This window comes from Lithobates pipiens, unplaced genomic scaffold, assembly GCF_037356315.1.
Source record: "Lithobates pipiens isolate NorthernLeopardFrog02 unplaced genomic scaffold, aLitPip1_a1.2 Scaffold_23, whole genome shotgun sequence".
NCBI lineage: Eukaryota > Metazoa > Chordata > Amphibia > Anura > Ranidae > Lithobates > Lithobates pipiens.
The window spans coordinates 276,201,347-276,225,898 of record NW_027507785.1 but is presented as its reverse complement, the minus strand read 5'-3'; the positions used below and the strand labels follow the sequence as shown (position 1 = coordinate 276,225,898).

The 24,552-nt window shown below is 42.9% G+C and overlaps 1 protein-coding gene across 3 annotated transcripts in view; it reads right to left on the bottom strand.

The window, feature by feature from the left end:
• Positions 1–24,552, bottom strand: part of RABGAP1L (RAB GTPase activating protein 1 like) — a 613,081-nt gene that overhangs the window by 62,867 nt on the left and 525,662 nt on the right. The gene's annotated exons all lie outside the window — the stretch shown is intronic.

Genomic DNA, 24,552 nt, shown 5'->3' with positions numbered 1-24,552 from the left:
TTCTAACTCCCTCTGATGCAGATTGTTGCGTCTTTTGCTACTCATCTCAATGGTCAAGACAGGATGGTGGAGTCTCCAATAAAGTTTCAGAGATATGAAAAGCAAGATTCAACCATCTACATTTACCTAGAACTGAAATACTGTATAATTCTGATTCCTCTTGTATCAAATTGTATTGTAACGGTAATGTCTGCCTTCATTTCGTAAAGCGCTGCGCAAACTGTTGGCGCTATAAAAAATACCTGTATAATAATATAGTCAAGATTTTTGGATGTACTGACCCTTTAAACAGCATAAGGCATGTCTAAAAATGGGAAGGTGGTTAATTTTAACCTTGAAGGTATTGAATATTAACAGGTCGGGCTAGTTCCACATTTGATCAATCAATAATACCACTAATAACATTTAAGATGTTTAATTCCTCTACCTTCTTGTTTACACAAAAAAGACTTAACCCCTTGCCTACCGGGCACTTTTATCCCATTCCTGACCAGGTCAGTTTTCAGCTTTCTGTGCTGTCACACTTTGAATGACAATTGCGCAGGCATGCAACACTGTACTCATATGACATTTTTATAATTTTTTTGAGACAGAGAGGTATTCATTTTTTGCTAAACAAACAAAAAATACCAACCGTAAAAAAATAGAAAATAAAATAAAAAAGGTTTTCTTTGTTTCGGTTATAAACATTTGCAAATAAGTATTTTTTCCTCTTCCCTGATGAGGCTGCATTGATGTTCGAGGACTGGCACTGATGAGGCTGCACTGCTTATCAGGGCACTGAGTGTAAGGCCCCTTTCACATGGGCACCTCCACTTAGTGGAATCTACTTGCTCAGCAGGGGGGGGGGGAAATCGCTCCGCTGATCCCTGCTGAGCAGATGGATGGCAGGTCCGGGTCTGCACTGCATAACACTGTCCCGCTATGGGGAAACTGGATGGAGATGGACTGCCTGTCCATTTCCATCCAATCCGATGTGGCAGACAGGTGGAAAATAGGACCACCATGCATCTGTTTTTGGCGAACAGGATTGAATTGGATGGTGGCGCGTGTCAGAGGACGTGTACGCTGATATCCGCTGCTCCATAGAGGAGACTGGAGGTGCCAATCAGGTCTGCCTGAAAAACTGATAGGTGGACCTGATCAGACAGCCCATGTGAAAGGGCCCTTATTGTCTCCTGTCCAAGGATAGCTGGTTACCGGCTTCCGTTTCCTCACATGGTGACAGTGATGAGGAATGAAATTGCCAATAACCAGCATTTGTATACAAGGGATCAGCTGTGATTGGACACAGCGGATCACATGGTAAAGGGTCACTGTGATTGGCTCTTTACTTCGGACTGTGTTCAGCGGTGTGCAAAGGACACAGCGATCACAGATATACATGCAGGGGGGTGGGGTTCTAGGAGGACACCAATAGGCACCCTCCCAGAACTAGACGACTGCACTGTAGCTGTCTTTTGTAAGTGGTTAAACAACACAGGGCAACAACCATTATGTGCTATAAGCTATACAAAAAGATGGCAACCACCCCAATTTATAACTAGCCTTTGCAGTAAGGAGCACATGGAGGAATGAGCTTCCTCCAGGCAAACCTGCCCTTAATTTATCCACTGCTATATATGCTTCAACTTGGAGACTCTCAAAACTATAAAGTTAGGGCCGCAGTACACAGAGGAGCCTTGACATGGGTGGCTTGGCAGCTTCCGCATATATTTACAATTATGTGCAATAAAACCCTCCTGTTTCTAACGTGAATTGTTAGACAGGGTCCATTTGGTTTGTTTGCAGGCTAGCTGGTAAGTGTGCTGAGAAATTGTTTATGATTATGTGCAATGGATGTCGGAAGCACAGAGAAAGGAGACATGAAGGTGAATACCGATTGGCTGCTATACTACTTTTTACTTTATTCTCATTTTATTAAATAAATAGGGGGGAGTAGTTTAACTTTTAGAACTTATATATTTATATATATTAATAAATTGTATGGAATTGCAGCTGAAAATCTGTACATTTAATAAAGTGTAGAAGTGACAGCTACACAAAGCCCTGATTTTGCTAGTGTTGCAACTATTCCAAGTATTGCTTGTTTAGGAATTATCCATCACAGAGGAATGTTACCCACAAAACCCAGCACAGAGAGTGCAATGCCTATACACTGGCTTTGTAGATGGCGGAGCTGTGAGTTCATCCATAGAGCTTGCACCACCAAAGTCCCTGTGAAGCACAAGACTTGCACTGGATTTACCTCTCCGGAACTTACCCATAACAGAAATATTACAATCGGTTGAAAACATTACAAAAATAAATATTAGCTTTTTATTTTGCTTGATCATGTGACAAAGACGTGCTCAATTACATTACATTTATTCAGAGTTCGTACACAAGTGATGCACAGTTGCGGACTGAATGATCAATCTCCCATGACTGTAGACATGTAGGAGAAAGCATTATTGATTACACTCCTCTTCTCTGAAGGCTTGAATAGAGAATATAATTAAAGGTTTAAAAATTTCCTACTTATTAGAATAATTTCCAGTTTTAGGTCCAGTGAGACTAACCCAATGACAATAAAGCAATTTGCCATAAATAACTGATTCATCGGCATAAAAGTTATCTGAAAACATTAGACATTTCCTAGTTGGTTGTCACCTTTTCCCCCAAGATGGCTCCCACAGTGCTCCACCCTTCACCCCTCCATGGGGGGCAATCTGCATGTTTGTAGAATGAGCTTTCATTAGAAAGATCGTATGGAAGCCAGATTGTGCATGCATGACTAGCTGCCATTTAATGACTATAAATAGCTTTTTTACATTTTTCATCTTTGAAATGAAAAATCAGTGTAGCTGAATTGTTTTTTTATGCAATGTGTCTTCCATTGAAATCAACGGAAATTAGGGCTGCTCGATTAATCGTTAAGAATCGTTATCACGATTTTTTTCCCCGTTGCGATCTTGACAAAGTATTTCCCGATTCTTTCTATGCAGAGAATTCTTTCTGCTCTGCTAAAGCCAACAGCCATCAAAAGAAAGGAAAAAAAAAAAAAATACAAAAAAAAATGGGGCAGTCTGCCAAGAATCACAACATCTTTAGCAGTGGAACTAAAGTATAAACATTGCAACGATTTGTCCTTTAAAGGAATGTACTTTGGTGTGTAAATGAGGGAAGTTTAACCACTTAAACACTAAACCTTTATTCTGACATTTGTTGGTTTCAAGTTAAAATATTTTTTTTGTTGCTAGAAGATTACTTAGAACCCCTAAACATTATACATTATATATATATATATATATATATATTTTTTTTAGTAGAGACCCTAGAGAATAAAGTGGTGGTTGTTGCAATATTTTATGTCACACTGTATTTCCGCAGCAGTCATTCAAATGCAATTTTTTTGGGAAAAAATTACACTTTAATGAATTAAAAAAAAAAACTAACCAGTAAAGTTAGCCCAATTTTTTTGTATAATGTCAACGATTTTACGCCACAAGAATCGTGATCTTTTTGTTCTAAGCAAAAAAATAGTGATTCTCATTTTGGCCAGAATCGTGCAGCTCTAACGGAAATGTATGAAACGTGTTGTGACGCATGAGGGCTTTGTGACACACAAAAACCAATCATGACGTGTATCAAGTGCATTGTAATGTGCGTCAAAGACATTTGACAAAGCATGTTAAAGAGGAAGTAAACCCTAATGGGTTTACTTCCTCTTTGATTTCCTACAAAGGTAAAGCATAATGGACTACTATGCATCGCATAGTAGTCCATTATGTGTCACTTACCTGACACAGGAGCCAGCGAAGTCACCGCTGTCCCCTGTAGTCCGGAGCATCCATCTTCTCGGTGGGTCTCCATGGGTCACGCTGCCCCGCTGCTGTCATTCGAAGAAGCTGCGACATATCGCATGCGCCGTAGACAACGGTGCCTGTATTTTGGCAAATATCTCCTAAACCGTGTAGGTTTAGGAGATATTTCTTGGACCTACAGGTAAGCCTTAATCTAGGCTTACCTGTAGGTCAAAGTGGTTTGTAAGGGTTTACAACCACTTTAACACGCATCGATGTGTGTGCCATGTGTTTCCATTGGCGTCAAAGAAAAACACATCACAGAGTAAAATGAATAGGTGTTAATCCAACCTTAAAGTGAACCTGGGCTTTGCTTATGTACTCCCCTTCTTTTGATTTCCTGCCACTCTGGCCTCCAGAATTGAAGAAAAAACCCTTTACTTGCAGGTATGAGAAGCTTGCTATTTAGGCTAGGTTCATATCTATGCATGTTTGGTTGGTGCATTTTTTAGGCACCTTTCCCCACACGTTTTTAATGCATTTTGGGATGTGTTAATGTTTCTAGGAACAGGTGTCTGTTGTCATGCAGGAAACGCACCAAAAACACATGTACATGCATTTTTGATGTGATTTCATTGTAGTCTATGGAGCCAAAAATGTGAACCTAGCCTTACTCCTCCTGACATCACTGGTGTTTGTTTTTTGGCTGTTTGGGCACCAGCGCTGTCACACTGGGACGGGGGGAGTCCTCAACCCTGTGTTATTTGGAGCTTACATACTGTAAGACCTCATCAAATGTAGTGGCAGGGAGCAAAAGGAAGGTGAATATGTACAGCTGAGTGGGTGGCAGGTTAAGTTAACCCCTTGCTTCTTCCTGTGTAGGCAAAGCACCGGTTCACTTTAAAGTGTAACTGTACTTAAACCATAAAGTTTGAGTTGATGCAATGCTGTACTCTATGCCTTTGCTTGCTGTGGTCTGTGACCGTTTGCTTTTATTACTTGTGCCTTATTGTTCCTTCTTTGATTTCTTTGTTTCCCTTGAAATTTCAATAAAATGTCAGTTTTCAAAAAAAAAAAAACCATAAAGTTTATTGTCAAACAGGGATTAATTTGCACAATTTATTCAGGAAAAGCAATTTGTAGAAAAAAAAAAAAATGCAACTTTGGCATAGAATTCTCAATTACAAGCATCAGAGCACTTCTTAAGGCCCATACACATGATTGGACTTTTTGACAACAAATATGCAAATTGGCTGTTTTAAGGCAACGTCCGACCATATGTACGCTCCATTGGACAAACTTTTTCGGTTTTCATTGGACAAAAGTTCACTCTGCAAACAGTCAAACATTTCGGTAACAAAAGTCCGATCGAGCAAAATCCGATCGTGTGTACAGAAAACCATGCATGCTCAGAACCAATGCAGACAACAATACATAATTTGACCAAAGAGCGGTGGTAAAGAACAGAAAAACCACATGATTTGGGGAAAGTTCGCTGAAAGTTCATGGCCAACGCCCTTTGGAAAGAAATCCATGGAAAAGTTTGTTTGAAGTCCAATCGTGTGTATGAGGCTTTACAGTTCCTAGGCACCCTCCAATCCTCTAGCCTCCTAGATGTCTGTCAGGAGTTTCACTACAGAAGAGGCATATTTTGTCCTCTCCTCCTAATTAAAATGATAGTGTCAGACGGTAGGTCTACAAACAGGAGGAGCTTCCCACTGAGTTTGCAACTTCACTAATTTAATTAATTTACCTACAGTCCGAACTCCATCATTCACAGCTGACTTGTCACAAGAAATATAAGGCTGCTTGAGTCCAGGTCCATTTTAAACTAACCACAGTTGTTTTTGGCTGAATCAGGCCGTGTATGCTCCCTGTGCAAGACCACCGATACCCGCTATAAGGATAGAGTGGAAGGTATTTGTTACAATTGGTCAGGCAAGTTAGAACACCTGTTACAAATGTTACTGCCCCTTCCCCATCACCTTCCAATGAGCAGTTGACAGAGCTATTCTCTTATTGCTGAAAAACAGATCATGAATGGCAATTTGCTGTACCATGTGGTTCTACTATTCCATAGACCTTGAAAGAGATCCTGTCACCAACTTAAAGGAGGAGAAGTTCACCTTTCGTAACATGTTACGAACTGACCGCCCCCCAAGGTGCGAGTAGCCCGATACACTGACAGATCTGCATGGCACCAGCCACCTGCTGATCGCTGGTGCAATACTTTACAGCAGGGATCTGCAATTAGCGGACCTCCAGCTGTTACAAAACTACAAGTCCCATCATGCCTCTGCCTCTGGGTGTCATGCTGTCGTGGCTGTCAGAGTCTTGCTATGCCTCATGGGATTTGTAGTTCTGCAACAGCTGGAGGTCCGCTAATTGCAGATCCCTGCTTTACAGGCTCCTTCAACAAAAAATAATCAATTCTAATTTATTTACCTGCAAAAAAAAAAAAAAAGTGCATTTATTATTTATTTTTATTTTTTTAAATTGAACTACTCCTTTAATCACTTGACCACTGGGCACTTAAACCCCCTTCCTAACTAGACCAATATTCAGCTTTCGGTGCTCTCACACTTTGACAATTACTCAGAGTTTGTGCTTTTTTTCCACACAAATAGAGCTTTCTTTTGGTGGTATTTAATCACCGCTGGGTTTTTTATTTTTTGCGCTATAAATCAAAAAAGACCAAAAATTCGGTAAACAAACAAAAACATTCTTTGTTTCTGTTAAAATTTATTGCAGAGTATTGGCGAGTATTGCACAGTGCTGCAGAGTATGGGCAGAGTGTTGCACAGTATTGGCAGAGTATTGCACAGTGTTGCAGAGTATTGCACAGTGTTGTAGAGTATTGCACAGTGCTGCAGAGTATTGCACAGTGCTGCAGAGTAAGGGCAGAGTATTGTCACTGGGCTGTGGGCTGGATGTGTATTGCCCACAGCGCTGCTGCCATCTAGGGATGAGCCGAACATCCCCTGGTTCGGTTCGCACCAGAACTTTCGAACAGACCCCAAATTCGAACGAACTTTAGAACCCCATTGAAGTCTATGGGACTCGAACGTTCGAAATTAAAAGTGAATTTTAACGGCTAATATGCAAGATACTGTCCTAAAAAGGGTTTGGGGACCTGGCTCCTGCCCCAGGGGACATAGGTCAATGCCTAAAATGTTTTTAAAAATGGCCGTTTTGGCGGGAGCACTGATTTTAATGACGATTAGTGAGAAAAAAATAAAATAAAGAAATATTCCTTTAAATATGGTGCCTGGGGGGTGTCTGTAGTATGCCTGTGAAGTGCCACGTCTTTCCCGTGTTTAGAACAGTCCCTGCACAAAATGACATTAAACGGAAATAACACCATTTAAAACTGCTTGCGGTTTTAATCTTATATCTGGTTCCTGCAATATGGTTGAAAATCATTGAGAAAAATGGCATGGGTAGCCCTCCCTGCCCATAACCAGCCTATTTGGGTCTTGTATGCATATTAAGGGGAACCCTGTACCCATATTAAAAAAAGGAAATGCGTGTGGCCCCCAGGCCCTATATACTCAGAACAGCAGTATACAGGCGGTGCAAACAAGACAGGGACTGTGTAGGTTTGTTGTGTTAAGTTGAATCTGTTTGTAATTTTCAACTGGTACATTTTTAAAGTGTAGCTCCAGTCAAAAAAAATATTTTTAAGCTTTTTGGAAAACATAGGGAAGGGTTATCACCCCTGTATAATTTGTTTTGTCGTCCATCTTTTTTCATCTCACTTGCTGTTGTCTCCTTCTGTTTGCAAGTAGGAGATGTTTGTAAATTGGATGTTTGAAAGTAGAGGCCTGCCCTATATGCTCTGCAGAAATGGTGGAACAAGGTGTTGGTTTTGCCACAACATTGTAAGCCCTCAAAGTGACTCTTGGTGGGCGCTGGAGCGCCCTGCTGTGAACGATTATATCAAGAATTGTAATTACATGCCATTGTTGAACAGTGATAGAAAAATTGACCTTTGGTGGTTGTGGTGCTGGTGCCACAACACTATAAGTCCTCACCGTTACTCTGGGTGGGCACAGGAAGGGGCCCTCCTGTGAAATATTATATCAAGAATTGTAATTACATATCCCTGTTAAACAGGGGCAGAAAAATTTGGCCTTAGGCACTGCTGCTGGTGCCACCACACTGCAACCTCTCCCATATACTCTAGTTTTAATGCAGAAATTAGCCCTGCTGCAAAGCATTGCATCAAAAATTTTAATTAAACGCCCCTGTTAAACAGGGGCAGAAAAATTGGGCCTTAGGCACTGGTGCTGGTGCCACCACACTGCAACCTCTCCCATATACCCTTGTTTGATTGCAGGAATTAGCCCTGCTGCAAAGCATTGCATCAAAAATTGTACTTAAATGCCCCTGTTAAACAGGGGCAGAAAAATTGGGCTGATTGCATCACCCAGAACCAGAAATGTTCTTCCAACATATCAGCGGAGGAGGAAGAGGATAGACAATCAACATAACAGGACAGTCACTCAGCATCAGCATAGGCAGTCTTGAAGGGATGTGATATTTCAAAAAAAAATTATTCTGTTACATCAGCTTCAGGTGCTTGGTAGCTGTGGGTGATCCAAGACTGATTCATCTTGATGAAGGTCAGTCGATCAACTGATTCGGTGGACAAGCGCACCCTGTGATCGGTAACAAAGCCACCAGCAGCACTGAAGGTGCGTTCCGAAAGAACGCTGGATGCAGGACAGGCCAGTAGCTCAATTGCATACTGTGCAAGCTCTGGCCAGTGATCCATCCTCAAGACCCAGTAAGCCAGAGGATTTTCGGTGGGAAAGGTGTCCAAGTCTGACCTTGCCCCTAGGTATTCCTGTACCATGTAAATCAGACGCTGGCGATGGGTGCTGGAACCGATCATACCTTGGGGCTGCGGACTAAAAAATTGTCTGAAAGCATCGGTCAGACGGCCACCTTCTCCACCGCTCCTTCTGACCGATGCCTCAGCAACACGTTGTCCAGGACCAGGAGTTTGTAACCTCCCAGTCTCTGGGAACGCGTTGCACAGACCTTTCTGCAAGGCCTCCCGGAGATGTCTCATCCTCTGCTCCCTCTGCGATGGCAAGATAAGGTCGGCAACCTTACCCTTGTACCGTGGATCAAGGAGAGTGGCCAGCCAGTAATGGTCCCTCTCCTTGATCCGAAGAATACGAGGATCCTTCCGCAGGCTTTGCAGGATCAGGGAGGCCATGCAGCGTAGGTTAGCTGAGGCATTCGGTCCGGAGTCCTCTGGGTCACTAAGGACAACATGATCCGCAGCTACCTCCTCCCAGCCACGTACAAGTCCACGTGTTTCTTGGGACTGTAAATCATCCCTACAAGACTGCTGCTGCTGATGCTGAGTGCCAGCCTCCACCTCCATGCTGACACAATCATCCTCCTCCTCCTCCTCCTCCTCCTCCTCATCCTCTTCCTGTGTGATGGGTGGCACAGCAGGAACACTGTCTGGATAAAGGGGGCCTTGAGAGGCAAGGAAGTCCTCCTCTTCCTGCCTCTGTTCTGCCTCAAGTGCCCTGTCCATTATTCCACGCAGCGTATGCTCCAAGAGGTGGACAAGAGGTACAGTGTCACTGATGCATGCACTGTCACTGCTCACCATCCTTGTGGCCTCCTCAAACGGTGACAGGAAAGTGCATGCATCCCTGATCATGCCCCACTGGCGTGGTGAGAAAAAACCGAGCTCCCCTGACCCTGTCCTGGTGCCGTAGTCGCACAGGTACTCATTGATGGCCCTCTGCTGCGTGTGCAGCCGCTGCAGCATGGCCAACGTTGAGTTCCATCTGGTGGGCATGTCACATATAAGGCGGTTCTTGGGCAGGTTCAACTCCTTTTGGAGCTCAGCCAGCCGAGCACAGGCATTAAATGATCGGCGGAAATGCACACAGACTTTCCTGGCCTGCTTCAGGACATCCTGTAAGCCGGGGTACCTGCCCAAGAACCGCTGCACCACCAGGTTAAGGACGTGAGCTACACAGGGCACATGGGTCAGTTGTCCCTGTCGGAGGGCGGAGAGGAGGTTGGTGCTATTGTCACAAACCACCATTCCTGGCTTAAGCTGGCGTGGCGTCAACCACCTCTCGGCCTGCCCCTGCAGAGCTGACAAAACATCCACCCCAGTGTGGCTCCTGTCCCCCAAACAAACCAGCGCAAGCACGGCATGGCATCGTTTTGCCTGCGTACTTGCGTAGCCCCTGGAACGCCTACGAAGCACCGCTGGTTCTGAGGACAGAGCACTGGAAGAGGCCATGGAGGAAGAAGAAGAGGAGGGGGTGGAGGAGAGAGGTGTGTCACAACCAATAGTAGCATTTTGGAGGCGTGGTGGCGGAACAACCTCCAACACTACTGCACCTTGTCCTGCATCCTTCCCAGCTGACAGAAGAGTGACCCAATGGGCCGTGAAAGACAGGTAACGTCCCTGTCCATGCCTGCTGGACCATGAGTCAGCGGTAATATGCACCTTACCGCTGACCGCCCTGTCCAGCGAGGCAAGGACATTGCCTTCCACATGCCGGTAGGGAGCCGGAATCGCCTTCCATGAGAAAAAGTGGCGTTTGGGGACCTGCCACTGAGGAACCGCACATTGTACAAACTCACGGAAGGGGGCCGAGTCTACCAACTGAAAAGGCAGCAGTTGAAGTGCTAGCAATTTAGCCAAGCTAGCATTCAACCGCTGGGCATGTGGATGGCTGGGAGTGAACTTCTTTCGCCGGTCCAGCAGCTGGGGCAGGGACATTTGCCTGCTATAATCGGACGTGGGTGTACCGCTAGCAGAGTTCCCGGAAGCACTTGGCTGTGACATACCTAATTCTACACCTTCATTCCTCTCAGAGCAGGTTTCAGAGAGGACTGAAGGTCTAGTGGGGTTGGAGATGCCAGCTGATGAGGAGCAAGGAGAGGTCCGCTTTGTTCTTTGGTGTGGGTCTTTGAGGTACGCTTGCCAACGAGCTGCATGGCAGGTCAACATATGTCTGGTCAAGCATGTGGTGCCCAAGCGGCTGATGTTTTTTTGGCCACGTGAGATACGCTTGAGACATATGTTGCAAATAGCAGCGGTGCGATCTGATGCACTCGTCTCAAAAAAGGCCCACACCAAAGAACTTTTAGAATAACGCGCAGAGGCAGCGCCCTGCACAGGCGGAGCTCTGCGGTGTGATTCAGCCGGTGTGCTGCCCCTAAGCTGGCCCCCGGAGGGCATCCTGCCTCGTTGGACATGTGCCTCCTCCTCCTCCTCCTCTCTCCTTCCAGGCACCCACGTGCAGTCAGTGCCCTCATCATCCCCTCCCTCTTCATCGCTGTAGCAAACCTGGCAGTATGCTGCAGCTTGTGGAACATGACTGCCAGATTGCTGTCCTTCTTGAGCATCCCCTCTCTCTGCGCTCACGCTACTGCCTTCCTCTAGCTGAGTGTCATCATCAGAGCCCACAAAACACTGGGCATCCTCCTGGAGCATGTACCCAACAATGTGCTCAAAGAGTTCAGGAGACTCCTCAGGAGGACGCGGTGGGTCTAGGGAAGGAGTCACTGATGATGACATTGAGAGGAGGGAAGACGATGCGTTGGCAGCTGCTTTGCTAGTACCCTGAGACTGGGTGAGAGAGGATGAGGAGGATGAAGAGGGCTTGGTCATCAACTCTACCAAGTCGTTGGCATGTTGCGGCTCAACATGTCCAGCTGCCGAAAAGAAGGACAAGCGTGTCCCATGGCCACGTGCTGATGACAATGCACCGCGTCCACGACCAGCACTGTTGTCTCTAGACACAGAGCCTGCTTGCCCTCTTATCGGCTCGCGCCTGTCTGCCTCTCCTTGCTGGCCTTCCAGACATGGTAATGGCCTGAAGGGAGTTGGGTAGTGTATATTGTGCTAGAGGCACACAACACCCACTAACTCCTGCAGATGCCTTTATTATAGAACACCAGAGATAAAGGGGTATATACAGATGTATACTGTGCTGTGCTGGAGGCACACACAACTTCCAATAACTCCTGCAGATGGCAAGTGGTCTCAAATAGAGAAGAGCTATGTAGGTGGATATAGTGGTATGTACTGGGTACAGAGCACGCAGACAGCACGCACAAGCTCCTAACATGACTGACTGCAAGCTCTATTATAAAAGATAGATCACTAGCTATATAGGTGAGGTGAATATAGCGGTGTATACTGCGGTCAGGGCACGCAGACAACAACCACTACACAACAGCAAGATCGAAAATCGGCCGAAAACAATCGGTGTGTACTGTGTTGAAGGTACACAGAACACCCACTGCTTCAGACGCCAACACACTACACAAGGCCGCTGCGCTGGCGGCCTTATATAGTGTGGGGCGTGCACTACACAGCCTGAGCTATGATTGGCCACAGGCATCCTGCTTGTGGCCAATCGTGGCTCTCCTCGCTACTGGCACTGCGATTGGCCAAGCATGCGGGGTCACAGTGCATGCTTGGCCAATCATGAGCCAGCAATGCACTGCGCCATCGCAGTGCATTGTGGGCCGTGACGCCACGCGAATTTGGCGCGAACGGACCAAAATGTTTGGACTTCGCCGAACGCCGAACGTATGTTCAACTCGAACACGAAGCTCATCCCTACTGCCATCTCTCCCCCTCTCCCTGTATTGATCGGTACAGAGAGGGGAGGGAGGAACCGGCATCATGACGTCATTTGACGGAGCAATCACGTGGTAAACGGCCGCTATCAGCAGCCGTTTACCGTGATCCGTGATGCAGGATGTTCCCGGGTGCGCACAGGAACAGGATTCTGTGAGGACATCCCACAGTAGCCTGAAGGACTGTAGCCATCTTTCGGCTATAGCACAGTCGGCATGTGGTTAAACAAACCTGGATGCAAAATAACAGAAAAATCAAATAATTTTAGTGCTTACTTGCAGCTTTTGTCCTTTCCATAAACAATATATATTAATTTTAGGGCTGTTGCTGATTAAAATTTTCGTGTTCGATTAATCGATTTTTTAAAATCGATTAATCTACTAATTTCGATTGATTATAACACTGATCCAACTACTTTTAGCTGATCTCCTTGCATTGCATTAGTCAGTGGTAAATGTGGTATACACTATATACAATCACCTGACACTAGTTAGTTTCCACAATCCATGACTTAACTTCACAGTTCACACAAATATGTATTTATTTAATTCAAACTGTAGCACTGACGTAATTTTTTTAAATTAAACTTTAACAAAAACATTGAAAGTTAGTTTAACTTTAATTATAAAATGTATCTAGTATATTCACTGTCAGTCACTTTATAGTAGGCAAGTAGGCATCACTTTAGCCAGTCACGCAGACATACCAGAGTGTTTACATTTTGTTGTATTTTTTACAACAATGTTAAAAACTGAGGTTATCAAATTTGCCTAGACTTAGCTCACTGAATGATCCCAGTTAACCACATCCATATTTACCATCATTGTCCAGGCTGTCCGGTGACGTCATGGACATTGACGTCACCGGACTCCTCCCCCTTCCCTTTGTTAGCAGAGGGAGGCACTTGGGGAAGGGGGGAAGAGTCCGGTGACGTCGATGTCTGTGACATCACCAGATGGCTGACGGAACTCCCTGAAGACCCAGAAGCCGGCAGAGAGGTGAGTACCGACCAAAAAAATTTTGATCGATCAAAAAAAATATGAACGATTAATCGAGGAATTAATCTTTAATTTTGAAATAATAAAAAAGGTGCAGCGCTTAGATTATATATGACAATATCTATATAATCTTTTACCAGTGTAAATAATATAATCAACTTTAATAGTGAAAAAAACTCTGCATAAATTAACACTATTAATGATTCTATGTTTTAGACAACACTATATACAAAAAATAAAAAATTGATATACGTATATCCACCAAGGTGAACGTGTTAAGAGTCCATAAGTGAAACAATATGGTGACAAAGTGCAATATCTTGAGAGGTTATAGTGACTTCAGTGAATGCTTTGCAGAAATCCACCACCCCTTGAGAGGAGGCTTACCAGATGTTATGGACCCAGTTAGGTATATACCTAGTGAGTCACACGAGTTTATCCCCAGACGATGCCTGTTTAGGAGAAACGCGTCGGGAAGGGCTCGTTGATGCCACTGCATTGCCAGATTTTATTTCCATGCTTGTATTTGCCTGTAATATGTGAGTACCCATTTATGCTTTTAATGTTAATAAAAGTTTTAAATGGTATTTCACTATGAGGCTGTATTTTCTTTTTGGCCTATAATATACGTGGAAGAATCTCTGTCCTCAATCACCCCAAAAGGTGGATAGCCATTTCATCTATTTTTGGGTCATCTCTCTGTCTACTCTGGTACCCATGAGAAGTTACAAGTTTGCCAGCTGTTTTTTCATGTGGATTTACATCAATAAACTCGTGTGACTCACTAGGTATATACCTAACTGGGTCCATAACATCTGGTAAGCCTCCTCAAGGGGTGGTGGATTTCTGCAAAGCATTCACTGAAGTCACTATAACTTCTCAAGATATTGCACTTTGTCACCATATTGTTTCACTTATGGACTCTTAACACGTTCACCTTGGTGGATATACGCATATCAATTTTTTTTTTTTTTTTGTACATTTGTATATAGTGTTGTCTAAAACATAGAATCATTAATAGTGTCAATTTATGCAGAGTTTTTATTCACTATTAAAGTTGATTATATGATTTACACTGGTAAAAGATTATATAGATATTGTCATATATATATATATATATATATATATATAATCTAAGCGCTGCACCTTTTTTTTTATTTCACCATTTTGTTTGTTGCAGTAAGTCTGCGGCGCTGGCAGCTATTATTTATTTGTTGTTTGTGCATAGCACGTTTTTTTCTCACTTTATATAATCTTTAATTTTCCCAGCTCTAATTAATTTGCAATGCGTCTTTTTATTTGCTAGCAAATTTTCCTTCTTCAGGAAGAGTCAATTTCCTAAAAAATACATTGAGAGGACAGAATCTGGAGCAGCTGTGCAAAGCAACCAATCAGCTTTTGACTTTAATTTTCAAAGCTTAACTAAACACACTGAAAATAGTGGCTTTATAGTCTGACTAAAATTTTAGTCTAATTTTAGTCATCTGTATTGTTTTAGTTGACTAAAATAGGGTTAATTTAGTTGACGTAAATATTTTCGTCTATGAAATTACCACTGCTCACAAAGTATGTCATGTAACATAGGTGAGGCACTTTTATGGGACAAATTATGCCAGAGCTGTAAGCACACATAATTAAATACATTTCTCATACATGTAGTCACAATTCTGGAATTACTTTCGTAATGTGTCGCAGTCTCAGCTATGCACGCTTCTTGTGTAGTGTTGGCCATCATTGACTCAGGACACAAGAAACACGACCAACTTCTGCAAATTGGATTATTGGCTCTACTTTTTAGGCTGCATCTCTGATAAAATACAATTCTGGATGTACAGCTGGTAACAGGGACACAAGGGAATGATTTTAATTTCTCCCCCAACTATCCTTAAAAGAATAAACCTTTTGTCTGTTGGATCTGTAAGCCCTTGTACACACGGTCGGACATTCCGACAACAAAATCCATTGGATTTTGTCCGAAACTGGTGTTGCATACACACCGTCGGACAAAGTTGTCGGACAATCCCATCGTTCGGAGCGTGATGACATTATTTAGTTCAGGCTAGTAGCCAATAGCTTTGGTCTAGGAATTTTATCTGAGCATGTGTGGCACTTTGTCCGATCGGAATTCTCTACAAACGATCGGACAAAGTCCGATCGGATCATGTTGTCAGAAATTTTTTATATCCAGCTCTCAAACTTTGTTGGTCGGACATTCCGACGGAAAAAGTCTGATGAAGCCCACACACGTTCGGATTATCCGGCAACACGGTCCGATCGGACATTTTCCAGCAGAATGTCTGACCGTGTGTACAAGGGCTTATGAAATGACAACCCATGAATACATGTGAGTCCAGTTCTTGACATCCTTCTGAAAATGTTCATTGTCCAGATGACTGCTGACCCACTGACTTTAACATGGTCTCCAAGCAAAAAGCTACATTTATAAGTATTTACTGTTTTACTTATCAAAGTAATTGTAATTTGGTCAGCGATTCTTGTGATCACGCTGCTACATTCTTAATAACCTACTGATCAGCTGCTTGCTGATTTGACAGGTAATGATGCAGATTCTATGTCCAATATGGGCGCTGGAGGTGAACAGGTGACCCGCAACTCTGAGCCCAAAAGATGAATGGCTTTAACAATGTTTGCTCTGGTCTGGCTGTGCAGAAATTCTGTGTAATATACAAGGCTGAATGCACAGTGCTACAAATCCTTTGGGAGGTAAAACTGTAAACATTTATACTAATGAGGGAAAGCTTAAGCTTAAAGGCCTTAAAGTTGACCTTTCTGCAAAAAATAATAAATGCACATTTTTTTGCAGGAACAATAATTTATTATTTCTTGCACAGGAGTCTGCAGAGCATTGCACTCGCTATCAGTCGGTTGCGGATGCAAGTTCAGGCTCCACCAAACATGTCTTGTGGCTTTCTACTTGTACCTCCACACAGGCTTTCTGTTAGAAAACTGGAGGACTTGTCAGCGGGTTACGAGGGCACGCATCTGCACTCCCACAGCCCATTGAGGAGTATAAGCTGTCTGCTGCAGTGGTAGATGGTACATTTTTCTCATTCACTGATTCTTGTGAACAAATGACGTGACTGTGCAGGAGGGGCCCTGCACAGCTGCACCGTTTTCAAATGTGGCAGCGGGTGAAAGGAGAAAGATCCCGTCTGCGGTCATAGGGAGAGGGGAGAGGGGGCTCGAGGGTTCTGAGGAAAGGTATTGGAGCATATTACATCTGATATATGGGAGAACCTATTCTTTAACTCAGTGGTGGCCAAACTGGGGCCCTCTGCTTGCCTTTATCTAGCCGATTAGGCACTATTCCTCCCACCGACAAATGATGAGGCGCCATACCTTGTACTGACACCAACATTGGGGCATTATTTCTCCCACTGACATCAATGATGGGGCACCATTCCTTCCTCTGACACCCATGTTCGGGCATTGCTGCTTCCACTGACACCAGTGGTGGGGCACCATTCATTGCACTGACACCAATGATGGGGCACTATTCCTTCCACCAACACTAAGGATGAGGAACTTTTCCTCCTACTGATACCAATGATGGAGAACCAATCCTTCCTTTGACACCAAGGATGTGGCAATATGCTTTCCACTGATACCAATCAGTCATGTGATCCTGTAGCTCTAGCTCCCTTTTGTATGGGGACACTTGACAATGGCTGTGGGCCTTAGGAGCCATGCTGTCACATATAGGGATGGGAGCAGATTAAAAATTAAGTACACACATTTTTTTTGCAGGATTGGTAGGAGGGAATATCTTTAACCACTTCTCATATCACATCCTAGCGTTTAAGTGGTTATATCTGAATGATGCCTGCCATCAAAATCTGCAGGCATCATTCAGATATCATCTTTTTCTGCCGATGATTCCCTATCATGTAAAAACAAAATAGCGGCTGCTCGCCTCCCTCCAATGCTTTTGCTGGCTAGCCCGTGCGATCGGCAAACCGGAGAATGAATCGGCCAACGGTAGCCAATTACCATAGAGAATACAGCGGACCAGATGGTCCCCAGATCTTGCTGTAAAGAGGACCTGCAATGCCATGGGATGTATACATTCCTTGTAATAGGAATAAAAATTATAAAAAAACAAAAACATGAAAAAGGGGAAGTGTCAAAATAAAAAATAAAAGTAAAATAAACAATAATAAAAAAGAAAAAAATTAAAGTGCCCCCGTCCTCAAACACAGAAGCAAGCTCATAGGCACGTTGCGCCCGCATATGCAAACCACGTTCAAACAACACAACAACAAACAACACATCTGAGGTATCGCCACAAATGTTAAAACAAAAAAAAACTATGCAGATGCAGTCAGTGTCTATCCGAAGTACACATTTTCAAGTACTAGCTTTGCCTCTACAAAAAAACTAGTCTAACTCTATATACACATCAGTCAGTCAGAATTTTTTTTACCACCCAACAAAACCGGTTGAGACAAGGACTCCACTAGACCTCTGAAGGTATACTGTAGGCACCAAGCCATTAGTACCAGATCCTTTAAGTCCTGTAAGTTGTGAGGTGGTGCCTCCTTAAACTGAACTAGTTTTTCCAGCACATCCCACAGACGCTAAATTGGATTGAGATCTGGAGAATTTTGAGGCCAAGTCAATACCTCAAACTCATTGTTGTTACTCAAACCATTCTTGAACTCAACAGACCATACTAACTTCTTCCATTGCTCCATGGTCCAGTTCTAATGTTCACATGCTCAATGTAGGTGCTTTGGACTGTGGGCATGGGTCAGCATGGCACCTATACCAATCATGCATTTTGTGATCTAACACCTGTGCATTGAAATAAGCATTAACTTTTTTTTAGCAAATCGAGCTACAGTAGCTCTTCTATTGGATAGGACTACACACCCCAGCCTTTGATCTCCACATGCAACACTGAGCCTTGGTCACTCGTGATCCTGATGCTGGTTTTCCTTCCTTGGACCAAAATCCCACAAAAGCTGCAGTTTTGGAGTTGCTGTAATCAGTTGTGTAGCTGTTGCAATTTGGCCCTTGTCAACGTCAATTAAATCTTTGCGCCTGCCCATTTTGTCTGCTTTCAAAACATCAACTTCAGGAACAACATGTTCACCGGCTGCCTAATATATCCCATCCACTTTCACATGCCATTATAACAAGATAATCAATGTTATTCATGTTACCTTTCAGTGGTCATCATTTTATGGCTGATCGGTGTATATATTTACAGATAAAGGAATAATCTGACCTCTATACAAGCATGGCAGAGATACTAGAATAGTCCAGGTGGGCTCACCACAGCACAGACATAGAAGAAAGCACTGTAATAGAAAGACCACTTCAATGTGCCGCAGAACATCCAGCACTTCATCTACATGAACACCTATTGGCATGAGAATAGATCAGAAACCGCCTTTCAAGAAGCACAATCACACAATCAAGTGCTAAACACAACACATTCAAAATTGTTTTTGGAAATGATAATACGCCAAACTGAAAAACTGCATTGATATACAAAAAATGGCAACATGAAAGTATATTTTTACATATCAATATTTCTTTAGTATTTCAATCTTCTAGAGGATTTTGACAGCAGAGCATAATCACAATGACAGAGTGAATCCCCCGACAAATGTAATATTTTGAAATGTAGAACGAGATGATCCTTACAGCATCACCATTTTCAGTAGATATCAGTCTTTTTTTGTGTCTGGCTTTGCAACAAATGAACCAGACTGCGCAATTCTGCCCCCTAGGGGCTGTCTAAAAAATGGCTCTTATCCGCTGAACACAAATGTTTGACAGACTTGCTCTGTAAGGTCACGTCTATGGATGAGCCTGTTCATCCTGCTCCATTACATCCTAATGGTGTGGGGACTCTGATACAGTCTAATCTTCATACGGCTACTTTGTCCTCAGATCATGCTGCCAGTTTCAAGATGGGGCGGCTGAAAGCAGCTGCATGTGAAAAAGACTGAATGAAAGAAGACCTGCAGAGATCATTTACATATCTATGTACATTACTTAATGAAACCCACATGTCTGCTTTTGTTTTCCTAAACTGGAGTCCTCACACAAAAGAAAATCCTTTTTTCTTGCATTTTTTCTTTTTACCTGAAATGAATTTGAATTAATTTAACCCATTCCAAACTAATTCATTAAAAAGCAATAACCTTAACAAAAGAAGTTGGATCTCTGAACAAGTTGCCTCCATTGAGACCCCAAACTGGTTCCCGATCCCTTCAGCGCCCATCACTCCCCCCACTTAGCCCTAATAAGATTCCACCTACACCATAACTTACTATACCCTAACCCACTTTCCCTAAACTACACTATATTGTCAAAAGTATTGTGACACCTGCCTTTACACGTACATGAACTTTAATGGCATCCCAGTCTTAGTTTGTAGCGTTCAATATTGAGTTGGTCCATCCTTTGCAGCTACAACAGCTTCAACTCTTCTGGGAAGGCTGTCCACAAGGCTTAGCAGTGTGTCTATGGGAATGTTTGACCATTCTTTCAGAAGCGCATTTGTGAGGTCAGGCACTGATGTTTGACGAGATGGCCTGGCTCGCAGTCTCCGCTCTAATTCATTCTAAAGGTGTTCTATCGGGTTGAGGTCAGTCAAGTTCCTCCACCCCAAACTTGCTTATACATGTCTTTATGGACCTTGCTTTGTGCACTGGTGCGCAGTCATGTTGGAACAGGAAGGGGTCATTCCCAAACGGTTCCCACAAAGTTGAGAGCATCAAATTATCCAAAATGTCTTGATATGCTAACGCCTAAAGAGATCCCTTCACTGGAACTAAGGGGCCAACCTCAACCCCTGAAAAAAACAACCCCGCACCATAATCCCCGCTCAACCATATGATTTGGACCAGTGCACAAAGCAAGGTCCAAGACATGGATAGAGCGAGTTTGGGGTGTGGGAACTTGACTGGACTGCAAGCCAGGCCTTCTCATCCATATCAGTGCCTGACCTCACAAATGCACTTCTGGAAGAATGGTCAAACATTCCCATAGACACTCCTAAACCTTGTGGACAGCCTCCCCAGAAGAGTTGAAGCTGTTATAGCTGTAAAAGGAGGGCCAACTCAATGCTGAACCCTACGGACTAAGACTGGGATGCCATAAGGCTGGATTCACACCTATGAATTTTTAGTGCTCTACAGAACATGTTCAATAGCAAACAACGTTAAATGGTCTGTAGTGCAAATCTGCAAAATGCAAAAAGCACTAAAACTGCATAGGTGTGAATCCAGCCTTAAAGTTCATGTGCTTGTAAAAGCAGGCATCACAATACTTTTGACAATATAATGTATATATTTCTCCTCAGTCCTTGTGATACTCCTGTTGTAACCTCTAACCTACAGTGTCCCAAATTCTGTTAGATATGGTACCAACCCTTATTTTTTATTTAAGCTGGACAGATTGGAAGCCTCAATCTTAAGTGACATATATAAGAGCAGTTCACTACATGGAGCCAAGAAGTACTAATATGGTGTAGTATTTATTTAAAATGATGACTCAATAAAAGATTCCAATAAAAACTGCAGCATCAAAAAAAATGTAGTCAAACTTACAAAGATGGCTATCATCCCAGTGTGATGTCAGCACATAGGCCCCTCCCATTCCTCCCCTCCCCTAATTCTGCTAGATATGGTTCTCAATGGCACCAACCCCTACTTTTATTCACACTGGACAGATTGGAAACCCCAACCTTGCGAGTGACATGCAACACCAAGTGACCCTAAAACCTCAATGCACTTTTTCATATTCAACAAACTAAAATCACCTTGCACAATGTAAATTAATATGTACCTACAATGGGCCTATATCTTCTGTAATTGTAAAAGGTAACATGCAAAAACGAGTCAAGAAAAATGACAAGTTGCCACATTAACCAATCATATAATTTCATTTACCAATCTGATCTAGGATGTGATCTACTGGAGGAAGCCGATTTCTCTCATCATCGTTGTACACGTTGCAATATAATAATAAGTATGTCTCATAATTGCTAGGTGCACTGTGCGCAATTTTAGGTGCATTCAGAAAAATAGAAATAAATATGAATGGGAATTTTAATGGCACGATTTTTGATAGCTATACAACCAATTTGAACTTTGGCTGTCATGCAACTGGTTAGTCCCAGAGATGGTTCAAAATCATTGCAAAAACTTCATAGCACTAAAATAGAGGGAAAAATCATAGCAGTTGCAGGCACATTTTTGCGCAGTTACATACATTTTTTATAAGCCTGCAGCAACCTTTTCCAGAGTAAGAAGTACAAACTCCTAGCTGGAAAGATTGTTAAAGAAGCCTGGCACAGAGGAGACTGAAAACTTGAAATCTCAGTAGACTGGGGACAGGTGAATATAATAGTGGGAGTAACATTAACTTCAGTAATGTTGCAGTTTCACTTTGAAGTTGATCTCCAAGTTTAATGCCCTTGGTGGCCCAAACAGAATATTGACTGCACTAACAGGTGTGCAGTACTAACTGTATGTAGCCTCAGCGACATACACAGCATGCAGCGCTCTGTTCCAGCAGGGATATGGGGACTTACTGTCCCGTTCCTGGAACAAGTTGGGCTGAGCGGAACTCAGCCTTCCTCAGGAACCTTTGCATTGTATGAATGAACACAAAGCTTTCTCTGATTGGTTGAAGTGGAGAATGTGACGTCATCCACTTGCTTTTCTGTCTCAACCAAATCAGAGGAAGCTTTGTGTTCATTCACAGACAGAGCTTCCTGTGAATAGCTGAGCAGCGATTGGCCCAAACAAACTTTTTAAAGGGACATTAAACGCGGCAATCAGCTTTAGGCCTGCCATGGAAAAACAGCAAGGTCTGAATTTACTTCCACTTTAAAAGATGAACTAACAATCTGTATTTATTACAAAACTGCAAACACTTGCCTTTTGTATATTTTCAGAATACATTGATAAGGTACAATTAAGAAGTCAGATTTTCCCCCTAGTGCAAACTATTTACACCCCAGAATCCACGCCACAGGTGATACTGGTATGCCAGTGAACACAGCTCACTAAGTGATATCTGCATCCAGTATGCACAGCTCACTTCCCAGACCAGTGAAATCTGCATCTAAAACACACAAGCTCACTATTCAGAATCCAGGCAACCAGTGATATCTGTACCCTAATATACACATAGCTCGCTTCTCAGAACCAGGGCAACCAGTGATATTTGCACCCCAATATACACATAGCTCACTTCCCAGAACCAGGGCAACCAGTGATATTTGCACCCCAATATACACATAGCTCACTTCCCAGAGCCAGGGCAACCAGTGATATTTGCACCCCAATATACACATAGCTCACTTCCCAGACCCAGGGCAACCAGTGATATTTGCACCCCGATATACACATAGCTCACTTCCCAGAACCAGGGCAACCAGTGATATTTGCACCCCAATATACACATAGCTCACTTCCCAGAACCAGGGCAACCAGTGATATTTGCACCCCGATATACACATAGCTCACTTCCCAGAACCAGGGCAACCAGTGATATTTGCACCCCGATATACACATAGCTCACTTCCCAGAACCAGGGCAACCAGTGATAGGATAGGCGTTTACAGGCATTTGGCTAAACGTGTGCATGAGGCCTAAAGCAGAACTTCAGTTGTGTTTGCAAACCACAACATATAGCAGGCCTGCCACAAGTTGTTAAACCTTCCTTACATTGTCTGAAGACTGAAGGAAACCTCAACCATCTTATAGACAGCCTGAGGTGAGGTTTAGGTTACTATACTGTCCAATGAATAAATGCTTCACACGCCTAAAACGTGTTCTGCGTTTTTTACACTGCTTTTGTAAAACATTAAAAATAAGTGCCTATGCTGTTTAAAGCTCAGTAATACGCTGTTTCACCTTGCTCTGCACATGCTCAGTTGCTCTCCTTTTTCTGCATTTTTTGGCACTGTGCTGAAAATCAGAGTCACTACAGGCAGATCTACTGACAGCCTGAATATTTACTGCTGTTCTGGGGCTCTGGGCTTCAGCAAAATGGCAGCCTCTGCCAAAAAGAAACAGGAGCAATGCTGGAGGCAATTTACAGCACACAATAATTTTGATAGCAGAAGTATTATTGAGTAATGTATGTTTCTTGCTAAAAAAAAAACTTTTTATATCAAGTTGTTAAGGGTAAAGTTCCACTTTAAAGCCAGCCCAAGAAAAGCCTTAGATAAATAAACAATATGTGCAAAAATACAGTAGTCTGTCATTTTCCACAATGATCATATAAGCAGTCACAGTATATTTAGCTGCAATAATGCTAAGAGAAAACATCATCACGACAGCAGTGAGGAAATAATGCTCTGCTTTCCTCTATGCTCTGGGCAATGAAATTGTTCTGTTATCTGATGGATATAATGAAAAACAGATATCAGGAGAACAGAGCTCTACACATGGCCTCAAGGCAAAGTAGAAGCGGTCATGGAGCCTTTGTATAGTGTCAAGGAAACAATTCATAACTTGCTGTGCATGTACTGATAAACCACTCCATACATCTTTCATTGTAGCTCACATTTCCGAGTGCTGGGCACTGCCAAGGACAAGCGCTGTTGTGCCTACAACAGGAAATATCTTCCTTGGAGTTTGTAAGTACAGACATTAATGGATGCATCCACTGCCACTTAACGTTGAGAGATTAAAAGCTTTAAGGCAGAATGGGTTTTTTGGCAGTGTTAATTTCGTCGACTAAAATGACGAAAGCATTTTAGTTCACTATATGAATATTATTTTAGTCAATTAAAATACGACTGAAACTAAAACAACTGAAATGACTAAAATACAAATACAACTAAAATGGCATTTTAGTCCAGACTAAAATGGGACTAAAACTAAAATGCCATTTTAGTCAAAAGACTTAGCCCTTGTACACACGGTCAGACATTCCGACTAGGGCTGCAACTAACGATTATTTTCATAATCGATTAATCGGCCGATTATTTTTTCGATTAATCGATTAAAATCACAAAAAAAACGTAATGTTCAATTTTCCCGTTTATTTAAAAGTAATAATGAAAAAACTGGGACACCAATGATGGGGCACTATTCCTCCCAGGGACACCAATGACGAGGTGCTATTCCTACCA